General features: G+C 50.2%; 1 protein-coding gene across 1 annotated transcript in view; it reads left to right on the forward strand.

Moving 5' to 3' along the window:
- The first annotated feature begins 6417 nt into the window (after positions 1-6417).
- Positions 6418-19868, forward strand: part of PPP1R16B (protein phosphatase 1 regulatory subunit 16B) — a 65354-nt gene continuing 51903 nt past the window's right edge. Inside the window, exon 1 of the mRNA XM_068419648.1 lies at positions 6418-6503. The gene's annotated coding sequence lies outside the window, so the exon portion shown is untranslated. The remainder of the gene's footprint in view (positions 6504-19868) is intronic.

A 19868-nucleotide genomic window follows, 5' to 3' on the forward strand; every position in this document is an offset into this window, starting at 1 on the left:
TCCATGAAAATGGATGGAGAGAAACTCCTCATGAATAAATTCATCGGGGAAAGCCAAAGATGAAGCTCCTTAGGCAGCAGAACTGGGGGACTGAGCTGGCTTCAAGATGTAGCATGGCCAGTTCGTCTCAAGGGTTACGTGATGCAAGTGCCTGCCCAAACCAAGGGCTGGGGTAATGATTCAGGAAACCTGTTTGCAGTTTCTCTGTTCCAAAGGGCTCTGAGGCCAAGTTTCTCTCTGAGATTGGATTCAAAAATAGATTAAACTGTTGTATATCTAAACAGAAACGCCAGGCACACCCTTAAACACTTCAGCTTGTCAAATACCTGAAAGCCACAGAGGATTTTATGGCTAAACGTTCTGTGCACTTAGTGTAAATCAGATTATCGTCCAATATTTGCTTAAACTGGGGAGAAAGCTCACAAGTGATGGCAAAGCACTGATGAGTTTCAAGTGCAGTGCACAGGAGATATTTGAATTAATTGCCAATCAACATGTGTCCTATAGAAGGTGGGAGGCCCTTTAATGGGACCAGCACGTGACAGTTGGGTAGAAAATGTCATGTTTCTCCTCCTGTAGAGCTCTGAGCTTCCCTCTAACCACCACAATCCTCTGCAAAATTGACGTTTGCTTTCAAAATCAGTGTTGCGCTCTGTATTTATCACCAGACTTAATAATGCTGTGCTGTTCCTGAGATCTAGGGGTTTATCTTTGGGTCTGGACTATCTCCATGCATTTACTACTTCTAGCAGATGAAAGAAGCCAGAGGGTAGAGAAACACGTAGTGCTGCGGGTGTTTCTTGGGATGGTGCAGACCCCATTTTGCTGACGTACCAAACTTGCTGGCACGGCTCCGCTCTGGGTTTCTGTGCAAGTCTCTGCTTTCTCCAGGTGTAGCCCCCAGGCTGGAGAGTGGGAGCACGGCAATTATTTTCCAAATTTCTATCAGCTTTGGGAACTATAGGTGAAGGATCACCCCTATTCCATAAGTGAATTATAGGCTGGATGATTTCTTCCAGGCCAGAAACTTAGAAATTCAAGGACACTATCAGTTATTTCAGTCAAGGGAAGGGAGTGGACATGGCTGCAAATAAGATAGCATTATTTGATCTAAAAGCTAAACCATCTTTCAGTAAAGCCCAGCGCCGAGATGTTTTAGGAACATCTTGCTTTGCCTAATGTGATGTTTTCTTCCTAAAAGCCTTCACCATTGACCATAGGGCTGTCCAGAAACACCTGTTTTCAGGTAGTCAGAGGGTCTTCCTTCTGATTCAAAGTCTTTTTGGAGGGTGTTTTTTGAGGTTCCCATCCTCATGAGGTGCTGTCACTTTTAAGCTCCCTAAGACAGCATCCATTGCTAATATATTAGTCCAAGGAGCTTGTGCAGTACCAGAAGCATGCCCTGCTTTTATGTCTTGACCATAAGTTGTATCTAGCCCTTAAAACATCCTCCTCTCAAAGCTTCTCACAGGCACAGAGATACTGGGTTAAACAGGCTTATTTCTGACCTTCAGCATTTCCAGCCAGATGCAAAGTTTGCACCTTGAGACAATCTTTCTAATTAATCTTCCCAACCTGCTGTGAAGAAGGTAAGTACTGAGCATTACCTGCAGTCTGAGGATTGGCAGAGAGAAACAAGATGCAGAGCTATGATAACGTAAAAGGTTTTCAGCCCCCAAACCATGGGCAGAAAGAAATGCTGTGCTGTCCAGGTGGTCTTCCCCCAGAAACTGCTGGAGATGGCACCTACCCCACACGATTCTCTGCTCCACTGCAGCAGGAGGGAGGCCACAGCAGGGGACTTTAAGCATTAGAAAAGACATAGGGATTAATTGTGAGATTAAAGCCACTGCTACTGAAGGTCTGCTGCTGCTCTGGTGGGCTCTGCTCTGCTCCAAGTGACCCTATGGGCACGCTCACCTGACGCAAGGGCACTGGAAGTGCCTCTAACGAAAGCTCTCGGCACAGGTACCAGTGACAAAGTGGGACGAGAGGTGCCCAGTCCTTCAGCCGAAGGCAGAGGACAAGGAGGAGCGCGTGTTAATAACGGGAACGCAGTTTCACACTCGGCACTGGGCAGGCGGCCAGCTCCCAACCACAGGGACTTCAACTTGTAACCTTGCAGACATGGATCTTTGCCCACCAGTCTGTAATATTGCTTTCCTGTCAAGGCATGAAATCTTCTGTAGGTCAGCCTGGTCCAGGCTCTTTATGTGTTTGGAGAGGTTTACTCTCACAACCTGCTTCTGGCTTTTGTCTTTGCAAATGGCCCTTCATCTGGGAAAGTCCTGGATGCTGGAGCTGGTACTGAACGCTTTGCTTGCAGAGAGTTGGCCTTTGTGCCTACAGAAGAGGACTGAGTGCCAGCCTTTGATAGGGATGAGTGGTACAAACATTGGGGGTTGATCAATTAATGTTTTTTCTTTTGCTATATTCACAAGGTACAAACTGCCGTTGGTGCCATCCCAAGTCTTAGTTTTTCTGTAGCAGTGAGGACACGCTTGGATAACTTGTTGGACTGTTGGGAGGTCATTGTGCCAGTTTACTGGCTCGTGCCCAGTTTGGCGTAGGCTTTCCTAGCGTGGATGCAGTAGTGGTCCCCAAGGTTGGGGCCTCTCCCACCAGCCTTCACAAAGCTTTTTTTTACTGATTTGATGCGCAAGTATGAAAGAGGACTTACTTTTGACTCCTCTTGCTGCAGCACTTGTTCTTTCTGCTGTACCACCTTGGAGCCAGATCTGTGCACCCTCTCTTTTTGCCTCCTGGTTTATTCTTCATCTACTCTTTGATTTCCTCTCATGGCCTTTTACTGAAATCAGCATGAATATCCCAGATCTACCCCTCTGTCTCTATTAGTCCCACATTTCTGCTGCTACTTTCAGCTTTCCCTCGGTGTCCTCTCTTACTGATTTCCTTCCTCTATTTTTCCTTTTTCATCCAGCCCCTGGTGATTCCATGTGCCCTTCTGTAAGACATTTGAGAGCCTTCCCATGACTTCAGCACTCTCCAAGCCCTTGAATCTGTTGTTTGTTTGCTTTTTACAGAGAAAAACTAATGTCAGGGGTTTTGCTCATGTATCTCTCTCTAAGGTAGTGTTTCATCACCTGCAGCCCCCTGGTTTGAGCATCATTTCCTTTTCTTGTCCCTCGATGCTTCCTTCTAGACAACCCACACCCTGCAGCTGAATCGCTCCTCTCTTGCCACCACCCCACGATTCCCCTTGCACCGCACCACTCATTTCCTTCCACTATCTCTGTTTGAAACCTCTTGCCCTCACTGTTAAGACTGCAAGATTGCCCATTTCCTACTGTTTCCCCACCTCCACGTCTCCCACCCTCATCTTCCTCACCTTCCCAGGGCTTTCTGTGCCTCCCTTGCCCAGCCAGCTTTGTCCCATGCACTGGGCAAGCCCCAGTGCTCGAAGCAGCCCATGTTCACCAACCATGACCAACTTCTGCCTTCACTTCTTGTCTCATGGCTTGTTTCTTCTCCCCAGCCCTTTCTGTGCTGCCAGATGTTGCCCATGAGCGTTGCCCAGCGGTGCTCTGCCATGCAGACGCCAGGGTGCAGGTTGCTCCTCTGCTTGGCAGAGGCTCATGCTCTTTCACGGTAGGTTTAAGTATGGACATGTTCTACTTGCTTGCCATCAGCCTTGCTTCTTAGTGACAGCAACTCTTAGCTGGAATAAAATACATCAGGTGACCTTGAAAGACCATGAAAAGAAAACTTTGCCAAGGAATTAAAACCGCAGAGCTGGAAGCGTGAATTGAAGAGGAGAGGGGGAAATGGGGCAGCACCCTCAGCTCGTGCGTGGGGACGCTGGCACAGCTCCTCCCTATGCTCGGCTCCCGCCGCAGCCTCCCTGCGCTCAGCCGGGTTCTGTTCTGACAAGCTGTCACCCCGCGAGCGCACGATGGAGCAGCAATCACGAGCACACGCGCTCTGTACGCCTGCAGATCAAGGACGTGATTTATTTTACTGTCCCCTCGCTTCTACGTTTTTCAGCTCCCAGCACAGCCAGGACTGGCAGCTCCTTCTGTGCATCCGAGTTACGGGGTTTGCTCAGTGCCCTTCAATCACTGCAGCTTTCCACCCCTCTTTTTAATCCAGAAGACTCAACTGGTTGCCAGCGTCTAGTCTGACTGCTGAGTGACTTATATACTATAAAAGCCCGGGAGAAAAATCCTGTTCTTAGACCTGGGTGAAATCTTTCCAGCAAATAATGAAAGAAAGGACTTTGAGGGACCAAAACTAGCTGTGAAATTGGATTGAACACTGGGTGAGGAAGGAGACTCTAGGAACTGGGTCTTTGAAAATGCTGGATGTTTTAGTAGTGCTTTTTGTGACACTTTACTTTTGAAATATCTTTTTTCTCAACCTAGATCTTTGTAATTTTTTCATTTCTACGCCAAAAAAAAAAAGAAAACTTGATGCAGTGAATTTTGACTGTATTAGAAAACAAACAAATTGTATTTCTATTCTAGCTCCAAAGCTTTGTATTGGCAACCAAAGCAAGAGCTTTGATTTGCCAGCAAAAATGAGGATGATGCGGATGCCCGCGGGCTCTCTCCGACGCGCTCACTCCTCCCTCTGCACTGAAGATCTCCACCTTCTCCGTTCCTGGGCCCTGGCCACCGCAAGAGCCTGCTGACGTGGTAGCTGTCCTTATCTTCCCAATCGCAATGCTCATACCCAAATTTGAACAGAAAATGAGTCTCTTTTTTTTGATCCCCTAACTGTGAAGATGCATTTCAGCTCTTGACGCTGACTCACTGGTCTGGCGCGGAGCCCGTTTATTTATGTGACTCCCCCCATCATTACCATACGTGCCTCAGAAGGCAGCTGTGCTTACAACACATTTTAAATAAACACACAACTGAATTAAGGACTTCAGAGACCAGTCCAAAGTTGCTCGGCTCTCCAGCGCCCTGGGCTAAGGTTCCGGTTGCCAGACTTGCGCCTTGGCAAGCCTCCTCCACCCGGCGCAGCCCAGGGCTGCCAAGGTCTCTGGCTGGTGAGGGTCTAAGTCTAGTCCCAGATCCGTGACTAACCTTTAACTTGGCTGAGTATTTTCCCATTCCTCCCATCCTTACACCTACACCGCTGTGGATCCAGTGAGGAGGAGGACATGGATGTACTTTCTTCTCATCAGCTTTGTTTTCCAGATTTTTGCATGTACAAATGCAGCAATAAGACAAGTTTGTACAGTTAAGGTACGTCTCCATGTGTCACTTGATGACTCTTAAAAACGTGGTTCCACCATGTTGCAGCACAATAATGAGCTCCCAGACATCCATCAGAGTAAACTCCCACTAATCAGGCTTTCACACTCTGGATGCTCTCTCACACTCATGTAGGATTGCAAAGATCCAGGTCTATCACCTGTAAACACCCACACATTGTCCTATTTAAAGGAGGGAGTCACATGTCAAACCAAAAGGCATTTGTTGGGCTAAAATGTTTTAATGAAACCCCACAGCTCCATGGTCAGAGCTGGCTCCCCCGTGATCTGTTAGGTCTGGGCGGAGGCCCTTTCCCAAGGAGAAATAGGGCTGGGGATGGTGATTAATCCTCCAAACCTTTTGAAACCTATTTCACCCCGGAAAAGGCAACTGTTCCCAGACACAATATCTGACAGCAGCATGAGGAATCCTCCTCTCCGCTCCCAGCCCGTGCAGGAGTGAGTGTGGGCTCCGCTCTCTGGCCCAGGAGGTTTCTTGGCTTCTCTCCCAGTGCCGGTGACTGGGTTTGACTCCAGGCAGAGACTCTTATCTGCCTCTCTTTGTCTGTCTGTGAAATGGGCATGAGGCATACCTCAGGAATGGCATTTGTTTTTGGCATCAGCCTGACCTGAATGTTACGTTGCATTGGGGGTGGCTTTTAGTTTCTCCCAAAAAAATGCTCTGGGACCCCATCCCTACCATCCACTCGCTCCGGGGCAAACAGGAACCTGCTGCTGAGCTCGCCTATTTACACTGAAAAAAAGGGCAAAACGGTTTTGGCCCCGGATACCCTCCCCAGGCCTTCGCCCCGCAGGGCAGCAGCGTCCTGCGCTTGTGCCCACCCAGGGCTCGGGGCACATCTGGTCTGCAGCCTCGGGAAGGCCGAGGCACCCGCGCACCAAACTCGGAAGACCATTTTTTTATAATATTTATTTATTGTAACCCCCCCCCGCACAGGCCACCGCAGCCCCCCCGCACCGCGGCGCGGAGGCCGCTCCGCACCAGCCGCTCTCGCAGCACCCCCGGGGATGCCGCATCCCCGCTCCGCGCCTTCCACCTGCCGCGCCGGGCCAGGCCCGGGCTGCGCCGCGCCCCCTCCGCGCCCCCCCCGCCTCCGCGGCCGCGCCCCCTCCGCGGCCCCACCTCGGGGCGGAGCTGCGGCCGCAGCCGGAGGCGGAGGCAGGCGGGCGGGGGCCGGGGCTGCGCGGCGCCGCTGCCTCGCTGCCTGCTGCCTGCGGGAGCGCGGGGCCGGGCCCGCTGCGCCGCGCGGAGCTGCCGCGGGTGAGTGCGGGGCCGGGCGGGCGCAGCGCGGGGAGCGGAGCCGGGGGGATGCTGCGGGCGCGGCGGCGGGGCTGGCCGCCCTCCTCCGCGCGGGGAGCGGGGGGTGTGTGCGCCGTGTGCCCGGTGCAGCCAGGGCCGCGGAGCGCTGCACGGGCGCGGAGTTTGGGTAACTCCAGCCCGGTGCGATCCTGGACCGGGCGGGGGGGAGTCCCTGAGGTGACGCCGCCCGCTGCCTTCCGCGGGCAGCGCCGGGCACCCGGCCGACCCCTCGGGCCGCGGGGCCAACCTTGGCTCGCCCGCCTCGGGTGATGGGGGGCAGTTACCCCTCGGGGGCAGTTTTTGCCCCATTAAACGACTGGCGTCAGTGTTTAAGTGCACGCTTGTAGCGTGGGTCATCGTGCGAAACCCACGACACCGAAGATGTGAATGTCGTGTGTGTGTTCGTGGAGGGGTTTTTCTTATTGTATTTACAAATCCTCATCCTCTCCCTTGTGGCATGATTCGATGTGTGGAAGAAATATACCGGAGGGAGCATAAATATAAGCAACTGTAATTCCTGAAATGGCATCAGGGTTGCAAGGGCTGGTTTCTGTGCGAGATGAAGGTCTTTCTCGGAGAGAGTCTCCTTCAGATACTGGCAGACCAGGCGAACTTCAGCCTGAACTTCGGCCCCTTCTCCAGCTCCAGGGTCTGAGGTGTCAGCGGTGGTAGAGATGCTTTCAGGTGACTCCATTGACAAGCCGGCAAGTTCACGTTTATATCTTTGCTTAATTATCATGAAAAGATCTTTCGTGCACTGTGATAACTGCTTGAGGAGGAGGAGGATGCTTCAAGCTACAATGGAGTAGCAGAGAAAGTGGCTTCTCACAAATTGTCAAGGAAAGCAGAGAGCTCAACAACCTGAGGGAAGAAACCCCCAATCCTCTTGGTTTGAGCTCTCCTGCGTTCCCTACCAAATGCTCAGAGAACCTCGGGAGATGTGGCTGCCTGCGCTGCCCTAGCTTTCACCTTGACCCAGCCTTCCTGGACCCGGTGTCCTCAGCCCTGCCATTACTGTTAAGTGCTTTTTCACAGATGGAAGGGCCAAGCGCTGTTATGGCAGAAAGCGGAAGGGGTTTTTCTGGCTGGAACTGAATTTAATCTGGTGGGAATCGTGTTCGTTGTGAAAGATGTAATGTATTAAATCCTGAATATGAAGAATACTTTTTCATTTATGGTTTTCCCTTCCTTGTTTAACTTGTACACTATCGATTGGACCAAAAACTGTGGATGATATTGAAAATACTCTTATTACATTATTTGTATGGGGTTTGCTTCATGTCCTGAGATCTTTCATGAGGTTAAAAAAAAAAAAAAGTGCTTAATTTCCTTCTGACTGGAAAACATAAGTGACTTTTTAATAAGAAAAATGAGGTTTAAAGTGTGGAACTTCAGATATCTGTGGTGGATGTGATGAAACGCTGAGATACCGCGTCTTATTTTGCCATCAGGACCACGTGTCCAGGCTGCCCGTTTCTAACAATGTCTTGTTGTTGAGTCCGTCGTTGCAGGAAAAATGACTCTGTGTGAGTGTGCTGGTACCAATTGTACCGGCTCCTTGGTGCTTCTGCATCGCTTCTGCAGCCACTTTGTTGGAACCTTATTTTCCCTTGGTTTAATAATTTATAAAATGCTTGTTGCCTCTAGGCACATTTCATCCAGTAAGAAGAAAAACATCAACCAGTGTTTACTGGTTATGGAGCCTGAGGTTGACAAATAATGGAGCTTTTGTGGATGAGGGGATGTCTCCTTTTCATCTTATAAAAACTCACAAAAATGCAGGGTTTGTGCTAAAAGTCTTCTGGGGATGTTATTCCTTTCTTATCCCCATCCTTAAAAAGGTCTCTTGCCCACTGGTGGCAAAGTTATTTCTAACTGTGACCTTCTTTAACCTGTTTTTGAGTCTGCTTCTCCTTTTTGCTTTTACCTGTGTCTGACTCAAGTTTGGCAGCTCTCAGGTATTTAATGGTTGTGAATTAAGATAGCAAAATCAGGTCCTACATCTTCACAGGCTTCGTTTCTTTGGTGTGAAAGAGGTCAGTCTCTTTTGGGGCAATAAATTGCCCTCAAATCCTCTGCCAGATGCTTATGAACCACTATCATTAGCTGCATTTTGAATCACTCATTGAGCTGGAGGGGGAAAATCGGCCTGCAGTTCATCTGGTCTCCTTTGAAACTGCTGAATGATGATTCAGTGACCTTAGTGGGCAAATTGTATCACCAGCTAATTGGCCTAAGCAGAAAAACTTGCCTGCTATCAAACAAACTGGCTGCTGCTGTTCTTCATCCCGAAACCCTCAGCTGCCCCAGGTGATACCTCCAGTTTCAAATACTTATAGGGGCTTGTTGAGGCACTGGAAAGGGGACGTAGTAAACTCTTCGTTAGCCGTACCTGTGCGTGGCATCCACCCCACATGCAGCAGGTTTTGAAGGTATGGTCCCTTAAAGTATTAAAATATTAACATTTCAAGCTTGCCCTTGTCTGTGGATAGCCCTCTCCTCTTCCTTCTCAGAGGGTGAAACTGCTCACTGGGGTGTGATGCTTTTGGAGGACTTTTACTCTTCTCAGTGGTGCCCAGTGACAGGACAAGGGGCAACGGGCACAAACTGAAACATGGGAAGTTCCATCTGAATATGAGGAAAAACTTCTTTACTGTGAGGGTGCCAGAGCCCTGGCACAGGCTGCCCAGGGAGGGTGTGGAGTCTCCTTCTCTGGAGATACTCAAACCTATACTGAGCGATGTGCCTCTCCCCAGACGCGCCTGGCAGCTTCGTGGCCTGACGCTGGGAACGTGGGCCAGGATTAGCCCCAGCATGGGCAACGAAACATGCTGTACGGCTGGTCAGGGCCGCGGGACGGTGTGCTCTGCCAGCGCTAACGGTCAGCCTGACCTCGCTGCTCCTTTGCTTGTTGGAAATAGCGCAGGGCTGGCGGCTTCTCTGCAAGGAGGGCTGGAGCTGCAGGTGGGTGCCGGTGGAGAAGCACCCAGGCATGGCACGTTCAGCCCTCCTCGCTTAAAGAGCTGCAGGAGCGAGCTGGGATGTGTGAAAGGGGTCAGCTCGTGGCTTTTTGCAAGGCTGTTAGTCGAGTTACACCATCTCCTAGGACGGCCTTGCCAGCTGGCTCATCCTTCAGGGAAGTTTAGAGAGGCTTATCGCAATCTTACTAGGAATCTGTCGTCTTCTATTAATCTGCTTGTCTCTCCTCATCTCCTCTCCACGAGCTCCCTTGCTCATTCATCTTGACAGCACCATTCTGCCTGCGCCGCTGCCGGTCGACACCAGCTGTGCCACTTGCCAAAGTCCTGTTTAGGGCATGTTCACTTGTAGACTGTCACTTTTTGCTGTCCAACATGGTTTTTCTTTATATATATAGATAGATACTATATCTTTAAAAAATTTTTTTGAAGGTGGCACTCCTGAAAGGACAGAGGAGCCCGGGTGCTTTGCTGGCTGGGGTGGAGGTGCAGGAGCATCCCTGTACCCAGGAGCAATCGGACTCCAGCTCTGAGTAAGCCAAAGCCCGCTCCTACGCCACGTCCTGCTTGGCGCGGGCTCAGCGTGGAGCACAGCTTGCCTTGCTGCTGGCAGCAGCATAAGGGGCTGGTAATTGTGGATGTGAATCACCGGCTGCCTGCACCTTCCCCTCGGAAATCAGGATAGGTCCCACGTCGGGGGATAACGCTGCACTTGGCTTGAGCAAAGAGCACAGACAAAGGGCAGCGGGACGAGCTGTCAGACTTTGGGAGGTGAGAGGAACGAATGCTGCACCCTGAGCCTCATGTGTGGGAAAGGGCTCATCAGTGGGAACTGGTGATACTGGACCGGGTCTGAGCTCGGTGGCACCCCTCAGCACCTCTGCTAGCTGGGGCAAATGTTACTTTCAGAGTAACGTGGTTCTTACTAATGGACTTTTGCCTTGCCAGTCTCACAGGAGCGTGTCAATACTGGGGTTAACAGCCACGTAGGGAAAAAACCTTAATAGCTTGAGGAAGGCTAAGCCTTAATACCCATATAAAGCAAACATGATATATCGTTTGACATGGATTAGGTGAGCTGCGAGATCTCTGGCTCTAGAAGCCCGGGTAGGAAATGCAAAGCCTTTGACAAAGGTGGCTTGGCCGCCCCTGCTTCCAGAGCCAGCATCCGCGTGCCAGTGCGGGTACCGGTGCTGCCTGGAGCCGCCTCGCTGCCTCTGCCCTCGACGTTCACAGGGATGCTCTTTCTCCTGCACAACACGTCGTTTGCTATCCTTGAATGTTGCTAGCTGAAGGGGAAAGAGATCAGTGTGTTTTTTTCCAGAGTACTCAGCTGATTCCATCCAATGGGAAGTGGTTGAAAAGCAGGAGGCAGGTGGGCTGGCAATCCTGCTCCGGAGCCTTCCGTAATTCCAGCAGGAGAAGGATAAAGGGAGAAGTGCTGTTGCTGGGTACTTTTCTGTTTGCATTTGAAAGAGCTTGATAGGCCGTGATTAATGAGGCTAAATGGAAGCTTGATAAATGGTAAATTCAAATGAACCTCAAACAAAAATGGCTTTATAAGAAGGCTTTTGGTTGCGTGCAAAGGGCAGGTTGTGGGTTTCACCTCGTGCGGTTGGGTTTACGGTTGGCAGTGCCTTACGCGGGCTGTCCCCCTGCCCAGTTGTGTCCCCTCTGCCCGCTGCGGGAGCGGGTGCTGTGCAGCGTGTCCTGCCCCAGCCGTGCCCGTGCAGACCCTCCTGCCCGCGGTTCTTTCTTTCCTGGTTTAGGTTAATATAATGTTTCCGAACTCGGACTATCACATCTTCATCCTGGAGCCCCCCATGTCCCCATAACCAGGCTCTAATTAAGGATGCTCTAAAAGCAGCAGGCCAGCTGCCATGGCCTGGCAGATCAGAACCATTTGGCCTAATCTATTTTTAAAGGGAATTAAACTAGAAAAAGGTACTGCCACTCTAGGATAAGAAGCTACCTGGGGAGTTAACCCAGAATAGTTGTTCTGCTTTGGATTCGCACCCTATCTCACTTCAAAATAACTTTCCTTTCCATACATGCAAGCTCCATAAGCACAGAACACAGGGCATGGCTTAAGCGAGATCACCCAACAGAGAGAGGAAAACATCTTATTTTTCCCGAGGTCTTCTCTGCATCACCTCCCGGCGATCCGCACATGCTCCTTCACTTAAGCAACCTTTGCCATAATAAATCTGCCCTGTCTCTTGCTCGATACCCTCCAGAGATCCGTGCTCCTTTCCCACCCCACCTCTGGTTTGCTGGAGCACCCTGACTGCCAGCTTCCCGCACCCACCTCTGCTCTCCTCCCCTCTCTGCCCGGCTGTACTGCTGGTCGCACGCAGCCAGGCGAGCATCCCGAGTGCTCATCTCCCCAAAGATCCCAGATTGCACAAAGATCTTTTCTCGGGCTGGATGGGACCTTATCACCTTTCTCGGTGAGTCAGTGCGAGCAGCATCAGGTGCCTTTTTCTGAGCTGGGGCTGATAACCTGAGCCGGGCATAGGTAGCAGGCGTAAATTATTTGCAAGAGCTGACCTAGGCGCTGCTCTCGTGCTGCTCTCGTCTTGCGTTGGCTGGGAGGAGGAGTGGGGATATTTGCATGATGTTTGGAGTTGGGCTGAGACGCTCTGCTGTTACACAGCTCCTTCGGATTTGTCAAGCTCAAGTTAAATGTGTATCGTTTTAACATCTCATGATTCTTTGGGGGCTGACTCATGTTTTTTTGGCCTGAGTGAATCATAGCTCTTGAACTCCATTGCTAAATTCATTATGCAGCAATTACAGGGTTGGAAATGCCACCCTAAGTGCACACAAACAAGCTGGCAGCAATTTTCCCCTCCTTTTCTCTCACCCCATGTTGCCAAAAGACCTCCCTTGTGAGTTTGCTCGTTAGCTCTCTGAGGGGCTGCTCAGCACCCTACGTCTTGAAGGACACGGAGCTGTTGGAGCGAGTCCAGAGGAGGCCACAAAGATGCTCAGAGGGCTGGAGCACCTCTGCTATGGAGACAGGCTGAGAGAGCTGGGGCTATTCAGCCTGGAGAAGGGAAGGCTCTGGGGAGACCTTCTAGCACCTTCCAGTACCTGAAGGGGCTACAGGAAAGATGGAGAGGGACTTTTTACAAGGGCACATATAGTGATAGGACAAGGGGGAACGGTTTTAAACTGAAAGAGGGGAGATTGAGATTAGATATCAGGAAGAAATTATTTTCTGTGAGGGTGGTGAGACACTGGCCCAGGTCGCCCAGAGAAGCTGTGGGTGTCCCCTCCCTGGCAGTGTTCAAGGCCAGGTTGGATGGGGCTTGGAGCAACCTGGTCTGGTGGAAGGTGTCCCTGCCTGTGGCAGGGGGTTGGAACTAGATGATCTTCCAACCCAAACCATTCCATGATTCTATGCTTTGCCCTTGAGCTGGAAGGGGCAGGAGGTGCAGGCTGGGTGTTTCTGGAAGAGAAGAGAGGGGACAGCCTAGGAGGGAAGGCTGGAGATGCACAGCTTTGCTCATCGGTGCCAGTTGGCTTAATTTTGTCCCAACTGCTCCATGTGATGTTACGGTATAGTCATGGCACCTCTAATGAACTGTATGGGAAACCCCCATGTATGAGGCATTGCTCTACAGTGTCTCCATGTGGCAATGTTGGATGTTGGCAGCACTTCCCAGGCACAAATTCTGCTTGATTACTTGCTCAGCAGCTCAACGGTCAAATATGCATCAGAGGAGAAAGACCAAGGAAGGTGTGAGCCCCATCCTGGCTTTGAAGCATCTAGTAATACCCACCATTGTTTTCTCTACTTTATGGTACAAAGTGGAGATTTGGGGATTTGTGTAGGGCTTGGCTTTTTGTTACTGAGGTCTTGAGCAAGAGTTCATCTGGTATGTGAAAATAAGAGGGGCTTTGTACTGGGTGGGCTTTGCTTGCTGACTTGCCTAACCCACCAAAGCAGCTGGTGGGAGCTGTGCTGTAGGTCTGTCAGCGGAATGCAGGAGGACCATCTCCACCTGAGATTTCTGGCTTTAAGGTGCCCCTGCTACCTGAATTTGACTTTCCCTACCAGAACACTGATTTTTCAGCCATCCAAATAAAACTGCTTCTCAGAACAAATATTCAGCTGAGGTACATACCGAACGGCAGGGTGGGTCCCTGTGCCCGGGAAGCCCTTCAGAAAGGCTCCCGTAAGAACAGCCATTCTTCCCAGCTGAATTCTGGCCCTTAAATCTCTGTATCTTTGGGAAGAGCCTCTCCCCTGGGCAGTTTGCACATCCAGGCATGGCTGCACATTGAGACAGCAAAGAAGGATGGTTAAACCTTGTGCTCATGGGCGGATGAGGTTCTCCTTGGCCTGTGGCAGCAGAGCCCTAGTGCTTGTAATCGCAGAAATGGCAGAAGCAAAGCAAGAACTAGACAGATGAGGAGGAGAGCAGTACCATGTTCATAGTCAAGTTAACATAAAGTATCCAAAATTGTATTTTCAAACTAAGAAGTGATAAATATTTGATGAAACTGAATGTCAGAGCTACTGTATTGTCAGAGCAGCAAGTCAAGCCAAGGTAGCATCCCTGACTGGCCAAGAGTAGATGCAGAAAGCACAGAAAGTAGGGCATGTGTGGGGATGTGCGGGCTGGTAACTGCGCCTAAAAATAAGGTACTTTAGCAACAGAAAATCTGCCTCACAAGCAAGGCAGTGGCAAGCTGCTCCGAGTGTCTGATTTAAGACTGGAACTGGTGATGTTGGCACTGCAGAAAGCTGTGCTAACATTTTGTTAGCAAATCGTTTTGTTTCAGTCTGATGGTTTGCATCTAAGATCAGGCAAGTTCCTCAGGAGCTGTGCTTGGGCAGAGGTGGAAGCGAGAGGCAGCGGTGGGGCTGGTGGTGGAGATGCTTTTCCCCAGCCAAGCCCTGCCGGCAGCAACCTGCTTCCCATGCAGGGTTCTGCTGATCTGCACTTTAAGGAGCCTTTGTCCTCTTGAAGTGTTATGGTTCGACTTTCTAGAGATGCTTTTATAATATTCCTGCAGGCTTGAAGGGCACACGGTCCTGCTTGCCCTGCAGTAATGGTATCTGGTGTTGCTGGTCTTTGCTGCCGTTGTTGTGAATGGGCTGATACCGGTACCCTACAGAAGCTGATTGTCGGAGGGTTGCAGGGAAGCCTGACCCGCTGTGCTGTAGGTCTGATGGTGTCAGATCAGCAGCCTCAGGACCCCCTTCTTGCGTGCTGGTGGCTGACCAGGTGGGCAGGAGGATTAATTTTTCGGAGTGGAGTGGGGCAGCATGTGCGTGGTTTAGCAGTGGAATAGGTCATTGTGGAGTTCACCAAGGTACAAGGGCCGTGCCTTAGATAACAAATCCAGATGTTCAAGCCATATGGAGCAAAACATCCTGCACTGTAGCATGGATAATTCGTTTTTCCCACAGTCTCACCTCTTTACTCTCCCAGCAGAGCCCATGGGCACCCTGCTGGTCCCTGCACAGCTGAGGCAGGTGGGCAGCACCGCCCTGAGCAGACGTATGGGCTCCCTCACGGATGCAGGATGGGTCAGAGGGCACCTTTTTGTGTTATTTGGTTAAGATCTTTTGAGGGTTATCGGAATGATTACACATATGCTCAATAGTGTCCATAAGCAGCGTTGAAAGCATTTTTTTAGCAATAATTAAGTACAACTGCTATTTAAAAGGACAAATCAGATTGTTGGGAAGAACATCCTCTCTTAAATCTCCCACAAAACCAGTATTCCCCTTGTCAGGTGTGTGGCAGGCACATTCAGATCCTGCTGGTCCTTTCCAAGGCCACCACAAAGCACCACATCATCCTGACAGCAGCACTTCTTACCGGTCTCCCAAAACCTCTCTTCATGCCATGGCGAGCTCTTTGGCGTGTTTGGCTCTGGCACCTGGATGCTCAGAGTGGGGTGGTGGTTGTGCCCAGCTGATGACATCTGTCCCATGGCGGGGGCCAAATGCCTGGTGCTAATGGGCTCCATGGTGTTTGCTCCTGGGGTCTTGCATCCTGGGGACCTCTCCTACCTTCTGCCCAAGCTGGACCTGAGTGTGGATCACTCTGTGCTACAGTCTGGGTGTCCAGCTTGGAAGTAGTTGTTATCTCTTGATGTCAACGTTGGTATAGCAAACTCCAGAATGGATGTGCAGGGACAAGGCTTCTCTTGCACAGCAGCATCACCTCGCAGCGCGAACCCAACGTGCGGTGTCCCTTCCTCCCACCTGATTGTTGTTGTGGTGACTTCGTTGGCTCTGGCGTTGTCACCGCGGTGCCGTAAAGCTGGCAGAATCTTGCCTGTGCCTTGGAAAGAGAAGAGCAAGGCAGGACTGTCTTCTGGTGGCCGAGAAAACGGAAAAAAAGAAAAATATTATTGTATACGAAAAATAAATATATGGAAAACATTGCTGTATGGGGGCACGTGGGCTACCTGCTCTCGCTGTCACCTGGGGAAGGCACATCCCTATCGATAGCTGAGAGCCTGCAAAAGCCCTGCGCTGAAACATCCCATGTTGGCACGGCTCGAGGTGCCTAGGAGCTGGAAATGGAAAATCCAGGCACTTGTCTAGCTTGTTGCTGTGCCAGAATAGGGCTGTTCCCAGGATTTTTTTTCTTTTTTTCCCATAGGCCAAAATGTGTGTAAGTGGCTTTAAACAATGGCAGGATTTCTGTTAAAAAGGACTGGGGTCGGGCGAATAGGGCTTTAATTTGTGTCTTAAGGGAAGGGCGTGGGCTCTTGCAATGGTGTTTTTGAGATTCTACTGGAAATTAGCTTTGTTTTTTTCCCGTGTCTTATTTTAAAGCCTGTTTTGGGGAAAAAATTGTTGTCGTTTATAGTTTAAAAAAGTCAGGAAGAGGGATGCAGTTTTGGAAGTCTCCACACATCTGTCTGTTGCAGGACTGATAAAATACGGAAGCTTTAACCAGAAAAAACAAATAAGAGGAGGTGATATCGCTGTCACAGATGGGTCGGGCTGCTTTCCCTGCAGGTGTCTGCACTGCAACCCACGGTCACATATAATCTGCTGTGGAAAATCTAAATGGAGAACCGAATCGGAGACTTGTGCCCTCAATTAATTTTTGTTCCACATAATGGGAGCTGCTGCATGCCTTTCCTTCAGTGTTTAACTGCCTGGCTCCGAAGATGGGGCTGCTCCTGTGCGAGGGAAGTTGGGATTCGGTTCATGTTTGTGCTGAAATCCCTTTCTGATCTATCTTTCTTTGCCTAAGGGCAGGGATCCTGCTGCTCCTCTGATGCTAGAGAGAAATTTTGTGAGCAGATACTTTTCTTTGGGAGTGCAAAGGGGAGAGGGGAGTGGTACGTAATGAATTCTTGAAGGAATAAAATTCCCTTGTCTTCAAGCATCGTCTTTTCTAGAGTCCGGCGTGCTGGCTCGAGCCTGTGTCTGCGCGGTGTCGGGTACAGGCAGTGGGGAGCAGAGGGGAGAGCTCTGCTCGTGGTTTGATGTGTGCAGTCCTCATCTAAGGGAAAAAATGAATGGGTACAATTGGTGCGTGCTCTCGGCAGATTTACGGGCTGTGGAATGGTTTTCTCTGTTGCACTCGGTTAAAAGGGATCTTGTCAACACTTACAAACACCTCAGGGGTGGGTGTCAAGGGGATGGGGCCAGACTCTTCTCAGTGGTGCCCAGTGACAGGACAAGGGGCAATGGGCACAAACTGAAACAGGGGAAGTTCCATCTGAATATGAGGAAAAACTTCTTTACTGTGAGGGTGCCAGAGCCCTGGCACAGGCTGCCCAGGGAGGGTGGGGAGTCTCCTTCTCTGGAGATATTCAAAACCCGCCTGGACACGACCCTGTGCAACGTGCTCTGGGTGACCCTGCTTTGGCAGGGGGTTGGGCTGGGTGATCTGCAGGGTCCCTTCCAACCCCAACCAGTCTGGTATTCTGTGAAAAGGGGACAGCTTGTTTTGGTGTGTAGTTTGAAATTGAACATTGAACTTAATTTCTGATTTTTAACTCGATTCAAAATCACAGTTAGATTTTTCAAGTTCAAACTAACTGCCATGTCCCTCTGCCTTCTCGGCATGTTGAGCCGATGGCCAAGAGCTGTGTGGAGCAGACAGAGAAAAGAGCATTTGTTCTACGGAGCTGCTAGATTAAGGTTTTCTAAACCGCCTCCCAGTCCTGCTGCCTCGCACGGGGAGCTGGGCAAAAGGAGCAGCTTTGCACAAGAACCACGTGGAGAGAAGCAGGCGTTGAGCTGGTCTAGCTTTAATGCTCTGGCTTGCTCCTAAATCATGCATGTAAGCTGTGCTTGGGCTTGTGTCCTACTAAAGCAAAGCCCTCCGTGGCTGTGGCCGTGTCCAGGGAACCCAAAGACCCAGCTCTCCAGCTATTGATGCGAGCTTAACGGGCAGCCTGTATACGTCTGGGGACCACCACCAGGTTTGCTTTGCTCGTCCCTGAGGTGCCACTGGAAAGAGCAGCGTGTTTCCAAGCACGCTGGTGTGGGGGAGGACTGCTTGGCACAGAAGGTCTTTTTTTAAGAAAGCCCACGTTGAAATAGTGATAGGAAAAAGAATGTATATTGTGCTGTGGGGAGTGTTTACGGGAAACATATAGTGAAAGTACTGAGGGGCTTTCCTCAAACAACTGCCAATATTGTTAGGAGTGGAACAGTTGGGAGGAGAAAAGAATGAGGCACTTAAACATTTTCTATTACCAGCATTGGCTCCAAAGAGCTTTTTTGACCTGCTGTTTCGCTTTTTTCTTCTTGCTCGTATTTCATTCCCACTGCTAGGAAGGAGCTCAGTGAAGAGGGAGAGATGATCTGGAGCTACAGATAAAGTAGCCAAACCAAAATGTTTTTAATTCTCTGGGGAAGAGTTTAGCTTTAAATTTTGAGCTTTCCATTAAGCTAGAAAAATAACTTATGTTGATGCACCTTCATCACCAAACCTCCCTTTGCATCAGGCAGCAGTGAAACTGCCTTTGCTGCAGATAGGTAAAACAGTATCTTCACTTTAAGAAGGTAATTGGGGCACAGATTAAGTTACTTACTTTGCATACAAGAAACCTGTGGGAAAGCCAAGAATCTCTCCCGAAACTCCCGATTTGGGATGAGATCTCTCACCCAGAAGACTCTGTACCTGCTCTTCCTCATCAGCACTCCAGGGCAGACTGTGGGAGTTGTGTTCCCTAAGGGGTCTTGGCTGAAATATCTTTTTTTTTGTTTGTTTTTTCTTCTTTTTTTTTTTTTTCAAAGTGATGTTCCCTGCCACTTTCCCCTTCATTCCTTCAGGAGGAACCATTCATTTGGTAGCGCTGACCATCTGCTGCTTCAAGTGCTGCAGAAGCCCAGAGTGGGAAAAGTAGCTGTTTGCTTCTAAGATACCAGTGAAGTTAAATTATGCAGCCACAATTTTCATAGTTTTCACTCCTCCGTGTGGTTAACCTGCGGGTGCTGCGGGGCTCGCAGCACGGCACAGGGAGAATCCCATGGTGCGTGCGAGAAGAATTTGCCACCAGAAGCAATGGCCAGAGCTGTTAAGAGTAGCACCGAGGGATGAGTAGGGTTCTACCAACACCTCATGGCTGGAGCACAGGACTAGAAGTAATAGACCTGAGGTGGTGGTGTAGCTCTCACCGTGAGTTTGCTGCCTGAAGTCAGGCAAGTGACCTTGCTCTGTATTCATCTGTTCATCAGTGGATGCTCTTGACCTCTGGAGAAGGGTTTGTTGCATATTATTTTGAAAGTACTGGCTTAGGTGTACGTCAAGCTGGTTTTTAATGTGCTGTGTCCAGGATGCATGTGTTACCAGGGGCAGGTTTGTGACTTCAGCTTTGCTGTCAGCCCTGCCATCCCGGAGGAGGTGGTGGTCAGTGCCCACCTGCGTCGCAGTCATTGCACAGAGATCCAGGCAAGGGAGATGGTACAGCCTGTCTGGCAAGGTGTGATAGCAGAGAAATAAAAATTTCAGTTTCAGAAAAGAAAGAAAACCCTTCAGGAGGCTGGAAACGCTGCTTACCACTGCAGCCTTGTACTGTGGGCGTCCTCTCCTCCTCCCCTGGGCTTTGTAGGAAATGTGACTGTCCTGTAGCATTGCAGGTGAAAACATGTGTTTTGGGGCCATGATTCCTCGGAGGGGCAGGCATGTCTTTTGTGACTTGAACTCCCCTTCCCAGTTTGCTGTATGGTCGCTGTTGGTGTCTGACCCTCTGGCTGCCTTCATTTGGGAGACCCAGTGGCTGAGTCCCCTGTTATGGGTGCGTAAGGCTGTAACGGTTTGGGTAGTTGGTAGGGCTTGATGCAGTGTCCTTCTTGATGATGCTCTAATGAAAGGTTTTTCTAAAAGGCAAGGGGTGAGAGAAGCTGTTA

Source organism: Nyctibius grandis, chromosome 28 (genome assembly GCF_013368605.1).
Source record: "Nyctibius grandis isolate bNycGra1 chromosome 28, bNycGra1.pri, whole genome shotgun sequence".
Classification (NCBI taxonomy): domain Eukaryota; kingdom Metazoa; phylum Chordata; class Aves; order Nyctibiiformes; family Nyctibiidae; genus Nyctibius; species Nyctibius grandis.